At 45.0% G+C, this 24,878-nt stretch overlaps 1 protein-coding gene and 1 long non-coding RNA gene across 2 annotated transcripts in view; one reads left to right on the top strand and one right to left on the bottom strand.

The window, feature by feature from the left end:
• Nucleotides 1-24,878, top strand: part of LOC310668799 (uncharacterized protein) — a gene marked incomplete at both ends in the record, with an annotated part of 214,164 nt that overhangs the window by 5,737 nt on the left and 183,549 nt on the right.
• Nucleotides 4,909-14,807, bottom strand: LOC310668899. Its single transcript, XR_014506883.1, has 3 exons — nt 14,722-14,807; nt 10,586-10,616; nt 4,909-5,089 (listed from the first exon to the last, which is right to left on the bottom strand). It is a non-coding gene; the product is annotated as an uncharacterized lncRNA (long non-coding RNA).

The following is a 24,878-nucleotide window of genomic DNA, read 5'->3' as shown; positions in this document are numbered from 1 at the left end:
CTCCTGGGAATAACAGATTTGGGTATTCCACAAAAGAGGAAGGGTATCTTTTTATATGCGACGGCGGCAGCAAGAGTTTTGATCGCAGCAAAATGGAAGAGTAATGAAATCCCCTCTATTCAAGATTGGATCCAAAAGCTGACAGAATATGCTGAATTAGATGGTTTATCAGGGAAAAAAAGAATAAATCAAAAAAGGAATTTGTTTCTAAATGGGAGGTTTTTAAAGAATGTCTGAAAAATAAATATAGTAGTTTAAATTCTGTTGCAGCATTTGAGGAACTTCAGTAATAGTTGTAAGGTAGATATAAGAAATTAGATTTAATGAGAAGAAGTTTAATTATGAAAAAAAATGTGTATTGGCAATAAGTAATATGAATTTGAAGTATGGAATAGACGGGAGGTTGGGTCTTTAATGTTAAGATCAATAGATGTTTTATTGTTTGCTAAGAATATTATGTGTCTATGGTTATTTTTGTAATTTGTGTATAATTTGGTATTTGCGTTTTTTGTTTGTTTGTTTTTCTTGTTGTATAAATAAAAAAACTTTTTTTTAAAAGAAAGAAAAGGGAACAGGGAGTTGCACTGATGTCTTTCTGTGGGATAAGGAGCTGTTGGACCTCTTTAAATATTGTGCTCTAGGCTCTACTGACCTTATATTTTGGGTAGAAATCTCAGTCTTTATACTCATTAGCCTCTTCTTCAGGTCTTGTAAATCTAGGCTTACAGAATTCTTTTCTTCCTTCAGGCAGTTAGTATTTCTAGTGTTAAGCTTGCTTTCCCTTGTCCTCATTAGCTTTGACTCTATGCAAGGAACCAATTGCCTCCTTGTTTTGTCCTTAAATACCCTCACTGGGCAGAGAGAGTGGAACCACCATAGAGTATCCTTTATCTCCATGCGTCGAGATGGGAGGGCTGATGACTTAAAGGTCATAAATAGGCGCGTGATGGTTCCCAAGGTAGGCAGGAAGTGGAAATTTTTTAGATCTCCATTTCGGTAATGGTAATTCAGGAGCTGAGACAAGGACATGCCATTTGGATAGGGTTTAAAAATATATCTCTACAAGCAAGGAGTTTGCCATTAGGGAGCATTAAAACATGCATTCCCTGAGAAATGGTGATTTGTTATTATGCAGATTAGTCTAAGTGAAGACTGTGATTGATTGCATATAAAGCAGCTTCCTAGATGCTGTAAACATACAGCGGCCATCAGGAGTCATTTTATAATGCATTATGTAGCACATGCTGCCCAATTGCTCCTCATGCTGTTCTCTCTTGGAGCAAGCAGGAGAAGCAAAGCACAAGGCCTTGGCACCACATCACGTCTGAACCCGGGACTGTGGCCTTATCATAATAAGCAACAATTGCCAGCCAATCTGAAGTCCCTGCTTATGGCTGGCCTGCTGACTGTGGCTTGTTAGGGAGCAACAAACCATGACCAGATGTAATGGGGAAAACAAAGCTTCCAGGTTTGTTTATCCTACTTGTGCCAGGAGCAAAGGGGGAGAAATCTTGCAACCGTAAGTCAGAAAGTCGATGGTGATGTGTGAATACATAGATTACAACACCCTTGCACTCACCATGATTAAGGGAGTTCAGCAACGTCTTCTGGCGCAAGCAAAAATAGACCCACTGGGTTTGGGTCCCCCCTTTCCAAACTGGTTCCTACTGGAATCCTGATGGGAGTTTTGTTTAAGATGCAAAGTGTGTTTTGTTGATGCAGAAAAGTGGACTCGATTAACTAAGCAAGGGCATTCAGAGTAGAGTAACTCAACAGGTAACGTTGAATACCAAGAGCTGTTGTGTTTTTCTGAAATCTGTTCAGGCAAAAAGTGTTCATTACCAGATACGCCTGCCCTGTGGTGCTGAAGATTTCTGTGTGAATTACAGAACATGAACTGGTTACTTGACTAGGAGCCAGGAGCACGTAAAAAGGGAGGGGGCATCTCACAAACCTGAATTATATCTACATCACCAAAGGAAAACCACAAATAAACGCTGACAGTCCTTTAAGAACTCATTTCTTATTAAATGCAGGTCAATTGTGTTCAGATGTCTGTGACCCTGTCCTTGAGAAATGGCAGAGGTCACAAAACCTAGCAGAGAATTCTGCCAATTATTCCACCTGTTATTTGCATAGCCTATGGCTTTATTTATGTACCCCAAAAGTAATAGTGTAGTGTCCTGTGGGGGAGGTGTCCAGTCTCAAGTCAAACAAGAGCATGTAATAACCCATCTGAATATGGCAACTGTAAGCTCTGACTCACTTGCTAAATATTCTCCTATCCTTGTCATGGTATCACATGGCAATCGCTGCCTACCGTCAAGAACAGTCCATTATGCAGATGGAGTTTTGGTTACTGCATTTTGCTAACTTGGGTGCTGTTTTTCATCTGCCACCAGACAACTCACCCCCACCCCCCAAAAAAAACCATTCACTGCAAGGATTCAGGAAACTGTGTAAGGGTCAAGGCACCCAAACACATAGTTTTGCTAGAACTTTTATGCAACGACTAGACTGGTGAAGTGTTAGGTTCCATACAGCATCGTCCAACAGTAGTGCTTGCTGTACCCCTCCAGTTTGGTGCGCATTAAGGATTCTGCACAGGAATTCAGTTTTTCCCATCACGACTCAAAGAAGTGACCTCCCAAATACATTGTGCAACTTTCTCCAATGGGTAAAATGCCTTCATGGTGACTAAAACACGAGGCAAAGCAGAGGTGGATTTAGGGCAGTGAAGCTCTTCCCCTGCACAGGATGTGGGGGCCAGAAGGGAGCCTTCCTGCCTCCTTCCCCAAGCCTAGTTAGCGCTCTCCCAGCTTTGGGACTGAGATGAGAGGGCTCTAGGACCCCACCAGAGCCTTGTGCATCCTTCCCCAAGCCTGACCCCTCCCCTGCCTGGCTTTTGGAAGGCACCAGGAGGGCACCATATTACCAAGCTCCCTCCCTGGGCAAAGTGTCATTTGTTCTTCAGTAAGAGCGTCTGTGTAAACAGAACAGAAACGGTGATGGTAGGGATGAATGGAAATGACCTTCCGTTGAGCACTCTGTCTTAAGCTCCCCTCGAAAGCTGGGGGTGCATATGGGTTCTGGTAACACCAGACACATTTGCACAGAGGATTTGATCCCCACAGCCCATGTTCACGGAGACAATGCCATCTGTGGAAGTCCTAACCATGCCACATGATTGCCAGGCTATGTGCAAGTCTAATATGGGGTGTGTGCAGCTAGGCCCCTGCAGCAGGCTGCGGGGAGACTAAGGAAGCCTCCCTTTTGAAAAAGGTGTTCAATCCAGTGCTGAACTGGAAGCGTAACACTGGCCTCCAAGCTGTCACGGGTGAGGTTTCACTATGTTACGAGACGCCTTAAAATCGAATAAACAAGAAACATGGGGGGAAATATTATGAGACTCACCGCAGCCGATTAAGGCCTGGTGAGATGCTGCTGATTAGCTGGATAGCCCATGTTGTCTACCAATGGAAGATTGGTTGGCATACATTTAAGATACAGGTAGGTAGCCGTGTTGGTCTGCTGTAGTCGAAACAAAATAAAAAAATGCCTTCCAGTAGCACCTTAGAGACCAACTAAGTTTGTGATTGGTATGAGCTTTTGTGTGCTCATGTATCTGAAGAAGTGTGCATGCACACGAGAGCTCGTACCAAGAACAAACTTAGTTGGTCTCTAAGGTGCTACTGGATAGGGACGCGGGTGGCGCTGTGGGTAAAACCTCAGCACCTAGGACTTGCTGATCGCATGGTCAGCGGTTCGAATCCCCGCGGCGGGGTGAGCTCCCGTCGTTCGGTCCCAGCTCCTGCCCACCTAGCAGTTCGAAAGCACCCTTAAGTGCAAGTAGATAAATAGGTACCGCTTTATAGCAGGAAGGTAAACGGCATTTCCGTGTGCTGCCCTGGTGCCGGTTTGCCGGAGCAGCTTCGTCACGCTGGCCACGTGACCCGGAAGTGTCTGCGGACAGCACTGGCTCCCGGCCTCTAGAGTGAGATGAGCGCACAACCCTAGAGTCTGTCAAAACTGGCCCGTACGGGCAGGGGTACCTTTACCTTTACCTTAAGGTGCTACTGGAAGGCATTTTTAATACATTTAAGAGAAAGTCTTTCATTTAAGAGTTATCAACATAAAACGTTTTAAAGCAATTAGACCTATTAGTACAGCAGCATCCCAAAGTTCAACAGGTCAAGCCATTCATAGTTCCACTATGACTACGTGACAGGGCTGAGAAAGGGAGTCACCGCAACTCAAGTTGACTTCATCATGCGAGGTTCAAGTCTTACATGCTTGCTGCTTGAAACATGGCCCTATGGGTGCAGCTTCCCCACAGCAAAGCGTTTCTGAAAAGCAGAGAATTACTTTATCCTCTGCCAACCATTTGAGGAGTGTTTCACATAAATGGCTTAGCTCATCTCCATTGGATTCTGCCCCACGTGGCAACCTCGGTACGGACTCCACTATGAATTGCTCCTGGACATATGCCTGGACAGGAAAAGCATATGCCTGGACAGGAAAAGCTGCTCAGATCTAACATGATGGCTGTATTCTCTTACAGAGAAGACTTGGACCACCAAGAGTTCTTTGTAATAAACCATTTATGCATGCAGTGTGTTGTATAAACCTTGGTCTTTATTAGGGCTACATCAACAGAAAGAGGCGTTTGCCACTAGAAAGCAAGTAGATGTGGAACAGACTTCCACCAGTGAGTGGTTGGTTTTGGTTTTTTACAAGGCAAATTGCAAAAAGAAGCTGCAGGTTGTATTATCATAGATGACTATGACTAGCCTAGTCTTGAATAGATGAGTTCACTTGACATCAGTCTTTTCTCAAAGCAGCAACAGAACTAGAACAGAAATGAGATATCGGCACAAAGCAATGTAGCAGCACCATCATCTTGTCCAGAGTATGAGGAGGTCTTGCGGAGGTGTTGCGACTGCCCCTCTTGCTGTTGCTGTGCTGGGTTGCATTACATTCTGTACTTGTTGAACTCATGATGCACAGGGATGGGAGAGGCACAGGCTGCAGAGTACTTGCTTCCCCCCTTATCTCCGTGTGCTGCTCCCTGCTTAGTCGCCAAGCAATTCTGTAATGTGATAAGGATGATCATGAATGCTCTCTCTAAAGCAACTGGTGATGCTTTGGAGCACTGTGACTTTCTTAGAGTTGTCTCTTTTATAGCAGGTACTCCGAAGCTGGAGCAAGTTCAACTTCTTGAGGAGTTAGGGCAGGCTTCCTCAACCTCGGCCCTCCAGATGTTTTTGGCCTACAACTCCCATGATCCCTAGCCAGCAGGACCAGTGGTCAGGGAGGATGGGAATTGTAGTCTCAAAACATCGGACAGGCCGAGGTTGAGGAAGCCTGAGTTAGGGTGTCTTTCGTGTTACTCTATAGAACTGCATTCACGTGGGAAGAAACAGGATTAGGCTAAGAAGCTGGCACACAACTATTAGTTTTCTATCTTTCAGCCAAGAGATTAGCTAAAACAATTAGGATTATTACGAGGTGGAGCATCTTTCCCTACCTTGACAGTCCTCTTTATACAAGAGTCTGATAAGGAGAAGGGAAGAACTCATGATGAATGTCTCCTCTTCAAGAAGAACCAGGGCACATAGCCAAGCTGAGGACGATGGGAAATCTTAAATAAAATTCATTGGCGTTGCCTCTACTAGAGCGCACCTCCTATGGCTGCTCTTGCAAGAGGTATTTTCCAGGTATGACACATTCAATGTGTACACCCAACAGGGTGGATAAAAATCAATGATTTAAAAAAGAATAATTAAAAAATCTGTTTTTTATTTAAATTGGATTTTTAAAATAAAATGCTTTTGGAGGAAAGATCTTTCTAAAGATAGTTTTCTATTTAAGTTACATTATAGTCCAAAGGCTATTCATCAGGAAAGAAGTATTTGTTTTAAGTCTTTCATGTGTGCTAAAACTCAGTCTAAGGTTTTTTTTTGGGGGGGGGGGGTTAACAAAAAAAACCCCCACGTTTAACCACATCAGTTAACAAACATGGATACGTATGCTATAATTTTATTGTTTTAGTTAAATACGCTATTTAAAATGTTATTAAGGAAATTATTATTTTTCTCCTTCAGCTGTCCACGGAGGCGCAGGTCAATTCTGTGTCCAGGGCAGCTGTTTACCAGCTCCATCTGGTACGCAGGCTGAGACTCTATCTACCTGCAGACTGTCTGGCCAGAGTGGTGCATGCTCTAGTTATCTCCTGCTTGGACTACTGCCATGTGCTCTACATGGGGCTACCTTTGAAGGTGACTGGGAAACTGCAATTAATCCAGAATGCGGCAGCTAGACTGGTGACTGGGAGCGGCTGCCGAGACCACATAACGCCGGTCTTGAAAGACCTACATTGGCTCCCAGTACGTTTCTGAGCACAATTCAAAGTGTTGATGCTGACCTTTAAAGTGTTGGATTCCAAGCCTTTATCAGCAGAAACTGGCAACTCTCCCAGGCACCCGGCTTGGTCTCCTGTTGACCTCCCGGTCTGCTCTCCCGGCAGGGACCAGGCAGAGGTCGCGATAGGTGATCCTTCTCAGCGTGAGAAGAACACACCACTCTTTCCTGCCCCCCCGGCAGGGTAAAGAGATAGACAGAAACGTATTTACATGGCTTTATTTCTGTCTCTGCAGTGTTACAGAAAACATGTCTGCTCTCTTCAAACTCCAGCAGACGACTGACCAAACACTTCCTGTGCAGCTCATATTACACTCTGAGCTAATTCCGGTGCTGTCTGTTTCCCACAGACACTCCCAACATCACATGACTTTTCCAAGCAATCAGCTTGCAGCATCATTGCTTCAATATTGTAACATACTCCCCCATTTGATTCAATGTGTGCTGCGAGCAAAGCGTGATCCAGAGAAGAAAACAAACAGTTGTTATACATATAACACTCCCCTGTTGTTTCAGTTCCACCCTTGGAACTACCCACCACTGGTTTCCCCAGTGTACCTCTCTGGTTGTCTGACTTCCAAGGAATGATTGCATCTGCATTTCCTTGGCTAGGGAATGTAGTGTTACGCTTAGCAACTCCCTGTTGTGTCTCTGTCTCTGACTTAGACACAGCTTTAACCTGTCTTGAGTTGTCAACAATAGTAACACATGCTACAGCTGAGTTAGCAAACTCTTTTGAATACCTCTTGGGTGGTACACCCTTTGTAACTCTCTCAGACCTGCGTATGAGGTGCTGATCCTCTCTGCCCACTGGTTCAGTCTCAGGACTCTTTGGAGAACCAGTTCCAATAGTAAACAGTGGTTCATCTTCCACCTGTGAAGGTCTAGCCATTGTGTGAGATTTCCTCTCAATGACTGTGTCAACTGAGCTCTTCGAGCTATCACTATCACTCTCAGTACCACTGTAATCAGTAAAATCATCATCATCATCTGAACTGTCCTCAGTGGGAAATGTGTGAACAATTACTCTCTCCTGTTCAGGAGCACTCTCTAGAAATTTTGTGAGAATCACCTGACCAGATTCAGACAAAATTACTCTGTAGAGACCCTTTTCATAACCCACAAAAATGCCTCTGGCATTCTTCACCCCATCTGGAGTTTCAGTCCTGATTTGGGATCCAAAAACCCTAAAATGCGTGACAGAAGGTTTTCTGTGGAACAGCTTCTCAAAAGGAGAACATTCCATACCTTTGGAAACCTTTCTCACCCAAGAGTAACAATAACATGATAGAGATTCAGCCCAAAACTCATGTGGCAAATGTGAACTCAGCAATTGCGCCTTCATCCCATTTTGCAATTCTTTGTTCACTTGTACACAGACACTTTTGTTCCATGCATCTGCTGAAACAGCAATCTTGTGCCTTATTCCTCTTTTACCCAGGAAATCCTGAAAATCCTGTAAAAGAAAAATTGGCTTTTCATCTGTGAAAAGACAATCAATGTTAGCATCATGAATATTCTTAACCTTCTCACAAAACTCTTTAAACCTTTCTAAGGCTTCTTGTGGTTTGTTGAACATGAATATCCACACATAATGAGAGAAATAATCCACACACACAAGATAAAATCTTGCATTGCCTCTAGATGGTGCTAGAGGGCCAATCACATCAGCATACACTCGCTGAAAAGCTTTGGTTACTCGCGTCATCTTCTGGACGTTATTCGTCATACCTGCAAGAGATGACACGTTAGACACAGATGCATTACATTTTATGCAATCACTCTCATCAAAAGTCAACAAATACAGTCCATCTATCTCTCTGGCAGAAAGATACAGCTCTCCATCTTTGAAGATTTTGCAGCTTTCTTCATCATAGGACAAAATCAGTCCTTTCTTTGTGATCTGCAAAACACTCAGCAGACTGTACTTTAAATCTGGAACCAAATACACATTGTTAATAGTCAAGTTCAGACTTTCAAGATACACAGTCCCAAACCCGATCGCTTCCAGCTCCTGGCCACTGGCCTGTTTCACTGTGAAGCTTTGCTTCTTAAACGTTGAAAACAGTCCTCGACGCGACGTCATGTGTTGCGTGCAACCCGTATCAATAACAAAAGCGTTCTCCGTTGAAAACTCGGCTTTTGTTGACAGCAATGCTTTTTCAGGTTTCACCTGGGATTTGGTACGACTTTTGCCTGACGCCTCAGGCTTTGCAGAGCTCCCCTTAGCTCCTTTCTGTTGACGTGGCTTCTTACAATTCCGCTGAAGATGCCCAGTCTGTCCACAATTGAAACAACGGACAACGTTCAAAGCAACAGCCTGTTCTTCACCTGCAATAGCAGTGGGGGTGTCAGAACTCTGAGCTTCTCTCCCCCTGTCCTTGACATCTATTGCAGCAAGTCTGTCTCTCTCTTGATGTATTCTATGCAGCGTTTCCCAAATCTCACGCGCGTATTCCAAATCCTGAACATGCATGAGTTGATCATCTGAGATACACAGAATTATGGCCGTCCTGGCTCTCACATTCTGTGAATTCCAACCTGGCGTTGGTGCAGGACGGATGGGGTTCTCAATCACCCCATAAATCCTCTGATTCTGTAGCAGGGCCTTCATCTTTATAGACCATGAGGCATAATTGTCATTAGTCAGTGGAGGTGGGTAAGGTAAGCCTCCCCCCTTCTTGGTATCCATTTTGAATCCAAGCCTCAGCTCTCACTCTCGAGCCTGTAAAATCCAAGAGTCTATTGGCACCTGGCAGCTCTGGAAAGTCCCTCCAAGAGCAGTTGGACAATAGACAAAACAAACGCTGGAATGTTTACCAGTGTTTTTCCAGCCTCTTCACAGTCCCAGCATCTTCCGTTGGCTAGTAGATTTCCACTTCCTTTTCAAGCTAACTATCTCCGAAGTAGCTGAAAAGATTGACGTCTCGTTGCTTAGCAACTGGACATTCCAAGCTTGAGCAACAAGCCTTATCTATCCCAAGAATGCTTGGTATGTGGCTCTCTCTAAGTGCCGTTTTTAATCCAAAAAACAGCTTTTGTGAACCAGAGAAGATTCAATCTGCGTTCACCCTTTTAGCCCATAAAATCAGCATACCTTGGGGGTTCCGTTGCTCGTTAGCTTATCAGCAAAAATGATTCCTCCGGTGCTCAGCCGTTTTGTAGCTTCCATCCGCCCGCTACCATATCTTTCTTTATCTTTTTGCAGAGGATGAAGTTACGATCCATCAACCTCTCTCGCTGCTTTCATGGAACAAAACCATCGGCTCCGTGCTACCAGATGTTGGATTCCAAGCCTTTATCAGCAGAAACTGGCAACTCTCCCAGGCACCCGGCTTGGTCTCCTGTTGACCTCCCGGTCTGCTCTCCCGGCAGGGACCAGGTAGAGGTCGCGATAGGTGATCCTTCTCAGCGTGAGAAGAACACACCACTCTTTCCTGCCCCCCCGGCAGGGTAAAGAGATAGTCAGAAACGTATTTACATGGCTTTATTTCTGTCTCTGCAGTGTTACAGAAAACATGTCTGCTCTCTTCAAACTCCAGCAGACGACTGACCAAACACTTCCTGTGCAGCTCATATTACACTCTGAGCTAATTCCGGTGCTGTCTGCTTCCCACAGACACTCCCAACATCACATGACTTTTCCAAGCAATCATCTTGTGGCAGCTAGACTGGTGACTGGGAGCGGCTGCCGAGACCACATAACGCCGGTCTTGAAAGACCTACATTGGCTCCCAGTACGTTTCTGAGCACAATTCAAAGTGTTGATGCTGACCTTTAAAGCCCTAAACGGTCTCGGTCCAGTATACCTGAAGGAGCGTCTCCACCCCCATTGTTCTGCCCGGACACCTGGGTCCATCTCCAAGGGCCTTCTGGAGGTTCCCTCGCTGCGAGAAGCCAAGTTACAGGGAACCAGGCAGAGGGCCTTCTCGGTGGTGGCACCTGCCCTGTGGAACACCCTCCCACCAGATGTCCAAGAGAACAACAACTACCAGACTTTTAGAAGACATCTGAAGGCAGCCCTGTTTAGGGAAGCTTTTAATGTTTGATGGATTACTGTATTTTCATATTTTGTTGGAAGCCGCCCAGAGTGGCTGGGGTAGCCCAGCCAGATGGGCGGTGTATAAATAATAAGTTGTTGTTGTTGTTAGTAAAACAAACTTACCCAGTAGCTTCTTTGGAAGCCGCCCTCAGACCTACAGCAGGAGGAGAGACACAAAAAGGAGTTAGATCTCCAGTATGGCCCATGCTCAAACATCCAAGGAAGCATCCTGGCTCTTTTACTGCAGCTGCATAAGCATTGCTGGGGTCTAGCATGGGCAAAAGTGCACAGATTGAGAGACTGTTGTATCCTTGCAAAATCTTTTCCTGTGGCTTTTTGCCAGTTCCTCGGACAGGTAGTGGCAAGAGTGTTGAACTAAGACTGGGCAGACCAGGGTCAAAATCCACACTAGGCGTGAAGCTCACTGAATGCCCAGTCCCTGCCTCTCAGCGTGGCTGTGGGACCAAGTGGGAGGGAGGAGAACTCTGTACCGCCCCTTGAGGACTTGGCAGAGCAATGGTTCCACAGTAGCTTCACTTCTCTCGATCACATCAAAGTTGATACATCACCACAAATTGGCCAAAGACCTGCCTGACTCTGAATTGGTGAGGAGCAGCAAGGATGGGACACTTTAGCTGCATGCTCCTGTCCCAAGAACCCAGAAGATGGCTAAGCGCTTAAGGACAGGGCTGAGGTTTTGTCAGGAGACAAAGGTTCTTGAGAGCAGAAGCAGGCCAGGCCTAGGCAGCGCGGCCTACGAGGGCTACACAAATCTGTCAAGCCTAAGTGTTAGCAGTCAAATGCTGGGTCACTGTGACTCGGGACTCATCTTGGGTTCCCTATAAATGTAACCAGCCATCTCTGTGGGCCTCAGTCTGTGTGTAGAGTGTGTGTGTCTCAGCCAGTATGTTGTGTTGTTGCAGACGGAGCGGCTCCAGGACTCCAGTTAATCAGTAACTAAGAGCTGTGCCTCTGGGAAGACTAAGAAGGCTGCTAGGAGCACTCGGTGTATGCTCTTTGACTATGCTGTTTCTGAACAAGTTTATTTTCTTCAGTAAAAGGTAGTGCTAAGAGTGTTGAACTAAGACTGGGCAGACCAGGGTCCAAATCCAAAGCAGGCCATGAAGCTCACTGAGTGACTGTAGCACCCTGCTTGTGGTTAACACTTAGCTGGAATGAAATATTCAACGCAGCAATATAGAAATTAAAATAATAATTTATTTGTCAGGCAAATAAATGATAGGCACAGTGGTATATGGTTACCAAAGCTCTGCACACTCCAGCCCTGATGGCCAGCACTTATATTTCCTTAGCCCAGCCCCCTTGCTCCTCCTTTGGCTGCCTCTGTCCAATCAGCCTGGTTGAAATTCCTATTGGCTGTTTGCTACAACCAATCATAAAAGATACACCTTTTATGGGAGACAAAGAGCTATATTTCCTTCTATTCATAAATGGCAGACAAGTAGCCATATATCTTACATTTGCCTGACAAGGCACCTTAATTACCAGATCACCTTTTGCCCTTATTGCCCCTTCAAAACAAATGGCTAAAACAGATGGCTCATGGTATTAAATTCTATCTTAAACAGAGATCTTGGGTTCATATTATCACACACCATCAATGAAATAAGAATCTAACATAAGAATCTAACATTTCTTACTTTCTAAATCCTTTGCATCATTAAAGCCAATATATTTCATACATAACATAGATAGATTTTTAGAAGAAAAGGAACTTAGTAAAAACAGTTTCAAAAGCAACCTCTTCAATTTACAACCCCCTTTTCCTAGCCAGCTGCTGTTCCTATTAGCTCTTGCCTTTTAACCTTAGGAAAATGTGGCTCGAGTCTGATGGGAGGCACATGGTATTATTTTCTGTTAAACAATTTACCAACTCTTAATTAGTGTTTTTGCAGCTTGATTGTATTCTGTAATATGTATGGTCAGTATGACCTTTGCTCCCAGTCTGTAATTCCCTTTTACAACTTTGAGAAACATGTCTCCTGCTACTGCTATAAATCAATGGGGCCCTTGTCCAAGAGAGCAGGAAGAAAAACAACTGCCAGAATACTTAGCCAGCTGCTTTCTGCCTGGCATGAAACATACAAACATTTGCAAATATATTTTTAAGCTCATTTTAAAATACAGACCTTGATCAGATGCCTCATGACCATGGGTCAGGCACTACCTCTCAGGGCCATAAGCATTTTATCAAGTCAATATTGCGAGGAACAACTGCATAACTGAATTGAAAACCCCTAGACCAATTAAGGGATCAATATTAAGACCACAACGTATCACTTATAGACCAAGCAAACCTGTGGCTGATTAATTTATTCATTTTGAAGTGTTCTACTCTCCTTTCCAGTTGAGAGAGTAGCTCTGTGTATGTTACAACAGACTACCATAAGCAAACAAGCGGCACACAGACAATCCAGCACTCTTTGGGCTGGTGGACAGCGTGCTAACCACTTGGGTTAAAGTGGTTATTCTTTTAGGTTAAAGAATATGTAAGTGATTGGCTGCACTATTGCCAAGTCAATGAAATGTTTAAACAGGATTTGAGGGGGAAAGGATTTGATGATAACAAATCAAAATTTGAAATTGATGCATTGAATAATAAATAAATTTTTTTTGTCTAAAATGTATAAATTGCTGCTTGAATGGCATTTGAAAGATGAAGAGGTAAAGTCGGTTATGATACACTGGGCCAAAGATTTTGGGTATAATATACAGTTAAAAGATTGGGGGAAACTGTGGAAGGAAGGATTAAAATTTACTGCATGCAATGTTTTGAAAGAAAATGTGATGAAAATGATGTATAGGTGTTATATCACCCCAGTAAAATTAGCTAAAATGTATTAAAAAAGTAATAAATGTTGGAAATGTAAAGAAAAGGAAGGACCTTTTTATCACATGTGGTGGGAATGTAAAAAAGTGAAAGCTTCTGGGAAATGATATATAATGAGATGAAAAAGATGTTGAAACAGACATTGATTAAGAAACCAGAAGCATTTTTACTTGGCATTGTAGGAGATGATATTAATAGACAGGATTGTAAGTTGTTTTTATATGCAATGACTGCAGCAAGAATATTATTGGCACAAAAATGGAAGCAAGAAGAACTACCAACGAAAAAAGAATGGAGGGTGAAGTTGATGGACTATGCAGAATTAGATAAATTAACAGGAAGGATTCGAAACCTGCGGGATCAGAGATTCATAGAAGACTGGAGTAAATATATGAACTATTTGAAAAGTAATTGTGATGAACAGATTACGCTAGTAGGACTGCAAGAAGTTTGGTAAGGTGGATAGTTTGAAATACTGCAAGAAAGACTATGAAAAGCACTATTAGTTAAGGGTAATTAAATGTAATCTAGAAATTAAGAAATGCAGAATAAGTGATAAAGAATGGGAAATCATCAGAGGTGTTGACGGAAGTCTAAAATATTGTATAAGATGAGAAGATCTGTTGTATGACTGTTGGAACTGATATGTTTTTATAGATATAAGATATTTTTTAAAAAATGATGGATGGCATTGAGAAAGCGGGTAGGGAAAAGTCCTTCTCCTGCTCTCAAAGAATCATAGAACTGCAGGCTCTCACCAGACTCTCTCTGTGTCCCGTAATGTCCGTGGCTCTGCTCTGAGTAAGATCAGGTCGGCCCCCACGTTCAGCTCTCTAACCGCCCCGCCACACCACACTGCCTTCCCTTTGCACGCTCGGGAGCTGTCTTTGGCTCCTTGCTGCCTATACCCTCAGAAGACGAATCCCCGCCCCTCGCTTTCGGAGGGAGCCGCTGCTGCCATCTGTGCCTGGCGTGCACGGGTGGCTCACGCCGCTTGCGCGTTCGCTCTTGTATCATGTCCTGCTGCAGCCTCGGAGGGCAAGCGCCTCTTCCCTGCCTTGCCCGCTTCCCATGAGAAAGCCTGTGGGAACCACACTTTCTCCCTGGCTGCAGGTCTCGTCTCTCGCCCACGGCACACAACTTCACATTCACACACGCGCAGCCATACACGGGTCTGCCGCCCTTTGGGCGCGCACCTTGCCTCCTTGCCGCGCTGGCAGTTCTCTCAAGCAACAGGTGTAACAAGAACAACACTTTCCTGGCGATTTTCCTGCAAGAAAGCTCCCTCTCCTTGTTGGCGCAACAGGCAGACGCAACATTTCACCCCCTCCCCTAAATGTCTACTCAGAAGTAAGTGCATTGAGCCAGATCGGACCAACTAGTCCCAGGTAATTGCGTACACACTTACTTTGGAGTAAGCGACAGCAGGCGCTGCAGCCTCCGTGCCCTTCTCGGGAGTCCGCCATGAGCCCCACGGCGGGAAGCTCTGCTGCTGACGACGAGGCCAGGTCCCTGCCAGGCGCATGCGTGAGCGACCAGCTCCTGCTCTCCCATCTGTGCAATAGTTTCGAGGAGTTTCCCCAAAGAAATCTGGAAGCAGATTTTAAGGGCTGCGATTCCCAAATTTCATTCCCATCCTTGGGAATCGTTTGTGTGCCATATCTTTTTCAGGGGTTCCATTGATAACCTACATGAAGCAATAGAGAGTATAATTGAGAATCTAATCCTTCCCCCCCCCCCCTCTATCCATTGCAATTTTCAAATTTGGTTCAGGGTGACTGTTTTTCTCACCCTCTCCAGTTGCACATCCAGACTCAGGCATGCTCATGGGTGAGCTGTGTGATAAGCCGGTGGAGATAGGGTTTTCGTGTATGGGGGGGTACTTTATACATGTGACCCCTTCATGGATCACTGCCTTGCCGTGGCGAAGGGGCTTGAAGAACTCAGAGAAGCTATGAACTATAGATGAACAGGTCATAGTGGAGAGTTTTGACCAAACGTGATCCACCTGGAGCAGGAATCGGCAAGCCACTCCAGTATCCCTGCCAAGAAAACTCCATGGACAAAGACAACAGGCATATAAAAGTTATGACGCTGGAAGATGAGCCCCTCAGGTCGGAAGGCGTCCAACATGCTACTGGGGAAGAGCGGAGGACAAGTACAAGTAGATCCAGAGCTGATGAAGCGGCTGGGCCAAAGCCGAAAGGACGCTCAGTTGCGGATATGCATGGAAGCGAAAGGAAAGTCCAATGCTGTAAAGAAAAATATTGCATAGGAACCTGGAATGTAAGAACCATGAACCTGGGTAAGTTGGATGTGGTCAAAAATGAGATGGCAAGAATAAATATTGACATTCTGGGCATCAGTGAACTAAAATGGACGGGAATGGGCGAATTCAGTTCGGATGACCATCATATCTACTACTGTGGGCAAGAAACCCGCAAAAGAAATGGAGTGGCCCTCATAGTCAACAAAAGAGTGGTGAAAGCTGTACTGGGATGCAATCTCAAAAATGATCGAATGATCTCGATACGAATCCAAGGCAGACCTTTTAACATAACAATAATCCAAGTTTATGCACCAACTACTGGTGCTGAAGAAACTGAAATTGACCAATTCTATGAAGACTTACAACACCTTATAGAAGTGACACCAAAGAAGGATGTTCTTCTCATTATAGGGGATTGGAATGCTAAAGTAGGGAATCAAGAGATAAAAGGAACAACTGGCAAATTTGGCCTTGGAATTCAAAACGAAGCAGGGCAAAGGCTAATAGAGTTCTGTCAAGAGAACAAGCTGGTCATCACAAACACTCTTTTCCAACAACACAATAGACGACTCTACACATGGACATCACCAGATGGGCAGCATCAAAATCAGATTGATTATATTCTCTGCAGCCAAAGATGGAGAAGCTCTATACAGTCAGCAAAAACAAGACCTGGAGCTGACTGTGGCTCAGATCATCAGCTTCTTATAGCAAAATTCAAGCTTAAACTGAAGAAAGTAGGAAAAACCACTGGGCCGGTAAGATACAATCTAAACCAAATCCCTTATGAATACACAGTGGAAGTGAGGAACAGGTTTAAGGATTTAGATTTGGTGGACAGAGTGCCTGAAGAACTATGGATGGAGGCTCGAAACATTATACAGGAGGCAGCAACGAAAACCATCCCAATGAAAAGGAAATGCAAGAAAGCAAAGTGGCTGTCCAATGAGGCCTTACAAATAGCGGGGGAGAGAAGGCAAGCAAAATGCGAGGGAGATAGAGAAAGATACAGGAAATTGAATGCAGAATTCCAAAAAATAGCAAGGAGAGACAAGAAGGCCTTCTTAAATGAGCAATGCAAAGAAATAGAGGAAAACAACAGAATGGGAAGAACCAGAGATCTGTTCAAGAAAATTGGAGATATGAAAGGAACATTTCGTTCAAAGATTACCATAATAAAGGACAAAAGTGGTAAGGACCTAACAGAAGCAGAAGACATCAAGAAGAGGTGGCAAGAATACACAGAGGAATTATACCAGAAAGATATGGATGGCTCGTACACCCCAGGTAGTGTGGTTGCTGACCTTGAGCCAGACATCCTGGAGAGTGAAGTCAAATGGGCCTTAGAAAGCATTACAAATAACAAGGCCAGTGGAAGTGATGGTATTCCAGCTGAACTATTTAAAATTTTAAAAGATGATGCTGTTAAGGTGCTACACTCAATATGCCAGCAAGATTGGAAAACTCAGCAGTGGCCAGAGGATTGGAGAAGGTCAGTCTACATCCCAATCCCAAAGAAGGGCAGTGCTAAAGAATGCTCCAACTACCGCACAATTGCACTCATCTCACACGCTAGCAAGGTTATGCTTAAAATTCTTCAAGGAAGGCTCAAGCAGTATGTGGACCGAGAACTCCCAGAAGTGCAAGCTGGATTTAGAAGAGGCAGAGAAACCAGAGACCAAATAGCAAACATGCGCTGGATTATGGAGAAAGCTAGAGAGTTCCAGAAAGACATCTACTTCTGCTTCATTGACTATGCAAAAGCCTTTGACTGTGTCGACCACAGCAAACTATGGCAAGTTCTTAAAGAAATGGGAGTGCCTGATCACCTCATCTGTCTCCTGAGAAATCTCTATGTGGGACAAGAAGCTACAGTTAGAACTGGATATGGAACAGCTGATTGGTTCAAAATTGGGAAAGGAGTACGACAAGGCTGTATTTTGTCTCCCTGCTTATTTAACTTATATGCAGAATTCATCATGCGAAAGGCTGGGCTGGATGAATCCCTAGCCGGAATTAAGATTGCTGGAAGAAATATCAACAACCTCAGATATGCAGATGACACAACCTTGATAGCAGAAAGTGAGGAGGAATTAAAAAACCTTTTATTGAGGGTGAAACAGGAGAGCGCAAAATATGGTCTGAAGCTCAACATCAAAAAAACGAAGATCATGGCCACTGGTCCCATCACCTCCTGGCAAATAGAAGGGGAGGAAATGGAGGCAGTGAGAGATTTTACTTTCTTGGGCTCCATGATCACTGCAGATGGTGACAGCAGCCACGAAATTAAGAGACGCCTGCTTCTTGGGAGGAAAGCAATGACAAACCTAGACAACATTTTAAAAAGTAGAGACATCACCTTGCCAACAAAGGTCCGTATAGTAAAAGCTATGGTTTTCCCAGTAGTGATGTATGGAAGTGAGAGCTGGACCATAAAGAAGGCTGATCGCCGAAGAATTGACGCTTTTGAATTATGGTGCTGGAGGAAACTCTTGAGAGTCCCATGGACTGCAAGAAGATCAAATGCATCCATTCTTAAGGAAATCAGCCCTGAGTGCTCACTGGAAGGACAGATCGTGAAGCTGAGGCTCCAATACTTTGGCCACCTCATGAGAAGAGAAGACTCACTGGAAAAGACCCTGATGTTGGGAAAGATGGAGGGCACAAGGAGAAGGGGACGACAGAGGATGAGATGGTTAGACAGTGTTCTCGAAGCTACAAACATGAATCTGACCAAACTGCGGGTGGCAGTGGAAGACAGGAGGGCCTGGCGTGCTCTGGTCCATGGGGTCACGAAGAGTCGGACACGACTGAACGACTAAACAACAACAAACTTTATACATGCTCAGAAGCACCCTCACACATATCCCAAGGCATGTGGATGAAAGCAGGCAGTGCCAAGAAGGAGTGTCTGTGTGTTTGTGTGGGTACTAGGGGTGTAACTTGTGGACTTTTCTTTTCTTCCCCCAAAACAGTTTCCTGTATCATAAAGGGGTGCACTTTTGCTTAGAAACACTGGAAAAGGGACTAAGTATTCTCAGTTATGGAAAAGTAAAGGTAAAGGTACCCCTGCCCGTACGGGCCAGTCTTGACAGACTCTAGGGTTGTGCGCTCATCTCACTCTAGAGGCCGGGAGCCAGCGCTGTCCGAAGACACTTCCGGGTCACGTGGCCAGCGTGACAAGCTGCATAAAAAGGTCGCCCCAAAATGAAAAGTTGGAAACATCGTATATGTAACATTACTACTCATAACTATGAGCACTTTTTAAAACTTCATGGAACTGTTTATAACTTTTACAGCTGCCTGGAACTTCCTCAAACTGTGGAGAATGTCCAAGAAGAATCCAAATATTGGTCTATAGGGAAAGATTTGTGGGCAAACAACTAAACTTATTAATTTTAAATATTTCTTTCTGTGGCAATATACAATTGTGGTTGGAGAATCCCAACTGGGTGGGCGGGGTCTAAATATAATCAGAATCATAATCATTACAATGTCACACAAGAGCCTCAATTTATTCTCAGCAATAAGAAGTGATGACCCATGTGTATTAGAAAATTTGCAAGCTCTATTTTTCCTGGATACATGCTATGCATATTACATACTACATTGTTTATTTATTTTTTGTTTAAATCGGGTGCTCAGCTTCTTCTACCATTGCAAGGAAATAGCCTCCTATGCTGAGCAGTACTGAGTGTCCAGCCAAGCAGTGGACTGGGATGTGGGCCTCACTGGAGTCCCTTGGGCACGCCCATTGTGCAGAACCTGGCTGGCCGGAGCCCCCTCTGACAGCAGGCACCATGGGGGGGGGGAGATCTGCTCGGTGGTGAAGTGCCCCCACTTTGCATGCCAAAGGCTCCAGGTTCAATCCCTGGCACCCCCACCCCCCCTTAAAAGGACCCTTGGCCGGAGAGCTGGTGCCAGCACAGCAGACAATACCGGTGGGTTAGATGGACACCAGCGTCCGCCAGATTCTTCTGTTCTGTGCCTTGATGGAGCAGGTGTGATGAAACCTTGGGCCTCACCCCGGAGGTTTCTGAGCTACAATTCCCCTCAGCCCCAGCTGATGGTGGTTGATGGGAGTTGTAGTCCAAAATATTTCTTTGTTTGCATTTGTATCCCACCTCGTTCTCCAAGGAGCTTAAGGTGGCAGAGGTACAGGGTTCTCCCTTCCCGACTGAATCCCATCGCAATACTCTCTAGCAATACCATTGCAGTGCCTTTGAGTGCATGCAGAGTGCCCATACCCTGTGATGCCTTGCGACTGGCCTTCGTGTGGCTTTATCCACCAGGGGTCGCCGCGAGGGGCGGAGAAGGGCTATAGTTCAGAAGGTCCCAGGCTTAGTCCCCAGGGACATCTCCAGCAAGCAGGGATGGGAGAAGACTATGAGGAGATGCTGCCAGTCAGTGGAGACAATTCCGAGCTCTATAGACCAGGAGTCTCTGACTTGGCAAAAGGCAACTGCCCCACGTTCTTCTGTTCTTCTATTATTCTGCGTGGAGCAAATGGGCGCACGAAAAAGGGAGCGAAAGAGAAGGAGGGACACACATTTCAATCACCAGCAATCACCAGCAATTGCTAAGGAAATCCAGAACAGTCACATTTGACTTCAAAAGAGGAGACTTCCTCAAAATGAGGGATTGGGTGAAAAGGCAGTTGAAGGGGGAAAGTCAAGGATGGTGAGCCCTTCTGTGCTCCAGAGGGCCTGGGTGGCCTCATTGTTCTGAGCACTGCAGAGGGAGGCAAACATGTCCTTCCTGGGGGCTGGTCCCTCCCCGCCCTCTTCCTGGGGGGCAGCAGGAGGAGGGGGCTGCTGCAGCTGCCTCCTTTTGGGGAACGGCTCACCTTGCCTGCTCCTGCCCTCCTCCAACACACACAACCTTACCTGCCTCAGCCATCCATGGGGGCTTGAGAGTGTGTGAGCAGACTTTGTCATGGGAGGAGGCAGGCCTTGCAGAGGAGGAATGCTGGGGGCAGGCAGTCAAACTCAACCCTGAAGCTCACTGGGTGACCCTGGGCCAGGCACTCACGCTCAGCCTAACCTACCTCAAAGGGTTGTTGTGGGGATAAAATGGGGGGGGGGAGAACTCTGCACACCAACTTGACCTCCTTGCAGGAAATGGGGGCTATAAATGTAATTGTGTTATTTGTACCCCACCCACCTCACTGGGTTTCCCCAGCCTCTCTGGGCTGCTTCCAACACATATTACAACAACAAACATTCAAAGCCTGCCTATAAAGGGCTGCCTTCCAGAGGTTTGATAGTTGCTCATCTCATTGTCACCTGTAGGGAGGGCGTTCCACAGAGAGGCTGCCACCACCGAGAAGGCCCTCCCTCTGCCTGGTTCCCTGCAGCCTCGCTCCGGGCCGAATGATGGGGGTGGAGATGCTTCTTCAGGTATACTGCGCTGAGCTTCCTGACCTAACATTTGCCTCGCTTAACATAATTAATTAGTAAGTGAATTTTTCCTCTTCCATTCAAGCAGTACAGGAAGTAAGAACGTGCAAAAAGGAGTACTACTTCTAGAATTCCCAACTCCTGACATAAAACAGCCTTTTCTTGACCATCAATCATCGGCGCAAAGTCCCTACGCCACCCCATATTGTACTTCAATACAGCCCCATCAGTCAGCCCGGACACTGATGTCCAGCGCTGAGGGCCTTCTGACTGATGTTTTAATGTATTTTTAATATTTTCCTGGAAGCCGCCCAGAGTGGCTAGGGAAATCCAGCCAGATGGGTGGGGTAGAAATAATAATAATTATTATTATTATGAAATCATTGTACGTGTTAGAAACAGAATTTGAAGGGGCAGTCTTTTCTGGCATTGCCAAATGAAGCTGCTGACCCATTTCTAAGTCCTAAAATCCACAATTTCTCTGAATGCCTGAAAAACCCAGTGGTGCAGGACCTCCTAGCATGCCATCTGCTGGGGAACATTTCCTAGCACTTGGCTGGGAGCTGCTGCAGCGCTATAGTCAGGAAAGGCTTTCTGTATATCAGTAAGTCCCAACAGTTGAATAGGAACCTTCAAAAACAATGTATGTATTTGTATCTCGGATGTTTTAAGCTATTTCACATGTCCACCAAGCACGAGAAAATGTCCCTTCATCTTCTTGACATTTCCAACAAATATTTGGTATGTTTTCATGTATTCTAAATAACTTCTCAGGCGTTAGATACCAACAATACTTAAATATATATATATTTAAAAGTCTATTTTAAGACATAACTCAATTATTATTTTAACTCTTTAGTCCACATAAAGGTACCCCTGCCCGTACGGGCCAGTCTTGACAGACTCTAGGGTTGTGCGCCCATCTCACTCAAAGAGGCCAAGCGCCAGCGCTGTCCGAAGACACTTCCGGGTCACGTGGCCAGCGTGACATCGCTGCTCTGGCGAGCCAGAGCCGCACACGGAAACGCCGTTTACCTTCCTGCTAGTAAGCGGTCCCTATTTATCTACTTGCACCCAGGGGTGCTTTCAAACTGCTAGGTTGGCAGGCGCTGGGACCGAACAGCGGGAGCGCACCCTGCCGCAGGGATTCGAACCGCCGACCTTTCGATCGGCAAGCCCTAGGCACTGAGGCTTTAACCCACAGCGCCACCCGCGTCCACATATGTTACCACTATTCCAACTGTACAATATAACCAAAAAAAGAGAAAATCTTGCCCCTTTAATCATGCAATTTTTAATCTGTTCCTCTTCCATTTAGGATTTCAACAAAAGTTTGTACATTTTTGATATCACATGATGTGCACAATTGTATCTCAAAAGCCGTCTACCACTCTTCCATGCCCCAAGTCTTCATTTCCAACTACAATCTCTCAATCAATCAATCATTTATTTATTTGTATGTTGCCTTTCCAAATTTCAAACCATGTGCAAGGCAGCTTACCAAAAAAATAAAATATTAGATAACTGCAAAGATAACAAAACTAGTCGTAAAAAATGAACAAAATATCAAAAAGCACACAACGAAACTGAAAAAAAATCCACATAAATAATAAGATTCCACGTAAATCATATAATCCAAACTAAAGAGATAAAAAATTAATATCAGCAACAGCAACCCCCCCCCCCCCCCCGGAAAAAGAACCCATAAACAACATCCCAACCTGTTTTTATTAAGTGTAAAAGAGAAACCCCTTGTTTTAATTTTACAATCTCCCGATTTCCACTTTAAGAACTCTCAATAGATTAACCATTTCTCTTTATCCGTCACCCTTTAGTCTATAAAAAGTGTCTTCTGGTGAAACCCAAAATAGAGTCTTTGTGTATAAACTAACTTTATATCTATTTTCAGATTCTTAATACGCCACACACGTCCAATACAGTGGTTCTCAAGGTGAGCATTTACTCTGACTTGATCTACCACAAATGTCCAAGCCATCTAACCCTGAAATCCTAAGCTTCTAATTCCAAGTCTCTTCTTTCTCAATATCCCCCATTCCGTTAACCGCACCAAGCAACAAGCTGTAAAATACAAGTTTAAAATGCAAGCTTTCCTTTGCATCTCGCAGAACTTTAAATTCATGGGTTTTTTCACCTGTCCTCCAAACTTCGGTCTTTTTGCCATTCTTTAAATGGGAAATCAGTAGTCGAGCCATACTTTTCGGTAAAACGTTCATCTGGATCCCGGAAGTCCTACCTGAGAAGAACAATAGGAGTGTCCGCTAGCACCAGCCACTTCTCCTTCTGCAAACAGCTCCACCCAAATTCCCACCTGGGATGAGCCACTTGGCGCACTAAACTGAACTGCCGGAGAAAGACTGGGGCGAGCGACAAGTGGGAGGGGGAAGTCGTGTGCTTCTGTCCCTTGAGAAAAGTGCTGCTCCTCCCAGGAGGCAGCCTGCTTGCAGACAAGGGGGCTGGGCTGCCTCAAAGCCCATCAAGGCCAGAGGCTGCTAGCATGACTCATCCCGGCTTTATCATCTGAGGGGAAATATGACATAATAGGCATCCCTGAAACCTGGTGGGATAAGTCCCACGATTGGAATATAATAATGGAGGGATACAATCTATTTCAGAGAAACAGACCAGACAAGAAAGGAGGAGGAGTGGCGTTATATGTCAGGGATGTGTATACCTGTGAAGGGATCCAAGATTTAGAACCTCAAAGCCAAAGTGAGAGCATTTGGGTCAAAATTAAGGGAGAGAAGAATAACAGTGACCTCATTGTGGGAGTTTACTATAGATCCCCAAGCCAAACGGAGGACATAGATGATGCCTTCCTGGAACAGATGGCCAAGCATGCAAAAGGAAGGGAGATAGTAGTAATGGGGGACTTCAATTACCCGGATATTTGTTGGATGTCAAACTCAGCCATGAGCATAAGGTCAAACAGATTCCTCACTGGCCTTGCAGACAACTTCATTGTCCAGAAAGTGGGAGAAGCAACAAGAGGAACAGCCATTTTAGATCTGGTCCTAACCAATGTTGATGACCTGGTTAGTGGGGTAGAAGTGGAAGGATCATTAGGCGCGAGTGATCATGCTCTTCTGAAGTTTACTATACAGCGGAAAGGAGCAGCCAAGCATACTAGGATTCAATTTCTTGACTTTAAGAAAGCCGACTTCATAAAACTTAGGGAAGTGCTGGGTGAGATCCCATGGACACTAATACTAAAAGGAAAGGGAGTTCATGATGGCTGGGAGTTTGTTAAGAGGGAGATAGTAAAAGCACAACTTCAGGCAATACCAATGAGACGGAAACATGGAGGGTGCCTAAAGAAGCCAGGGTGGCTATCTAAAGAACTTTTAACTGAGTTAAGATTAAAAAAGGATGTGTACAAAAAATGGAAAAGGGGGAAAACCACCAAAGAGGAATTCAAACAAATAGCCAGCACGTGTAGACACAAAGTCAGAAAAGCTAAAGCACAGAATGAACTTAGGCTTGCTAGAGAGGTTAAAAGGAACAAAAAAGCCTGGTAGATGAAGGGAACGCAGTGGATGTAGCCTACCCTGATTTCAGCAAGGCATTTGACAAGGTGCCCCATGATATTCTTGTAAAGAAGCTGGTAAAATGCGGTCTTGACTATGCTACCACTCAGTGGATTTGTAACTGGCTGACTGACCAAACCCAAAGGGTGCTCATCAATGGTTCCTCTTCATCCTGGAGAAGAGTGACTAGTGGGGTGCCACAGGGTTCTGTCTTGGGCCCAGTCTTATTCAACATCTTTATCAACGACTTGGATGATGGACTCAAGGGCATCCTGATCAAATTTGCAGATGACACCAAACTGGGAGGGGTGGCTAACACCCCAGAGGACAGGATCACACTTCAAAACAACCT

The sequence above is a fragment of the Podarcis tiliguerta genome (genome assembly GCF_965153285.1).
Source record: "Podarcis tiliguerta genome assembly, chromosome: W".
Lineage (NCBI taxonomy): Eukaryota > Metazoa > Chordata > Lepidosauria > Squamata > Lacertidae > Podarcis > Podarcis tiliguerta.
Note: the sequence above shows the minus strand (reverse complement) of the source record. Positions and strands in the feature narration are given on the sequence as shown.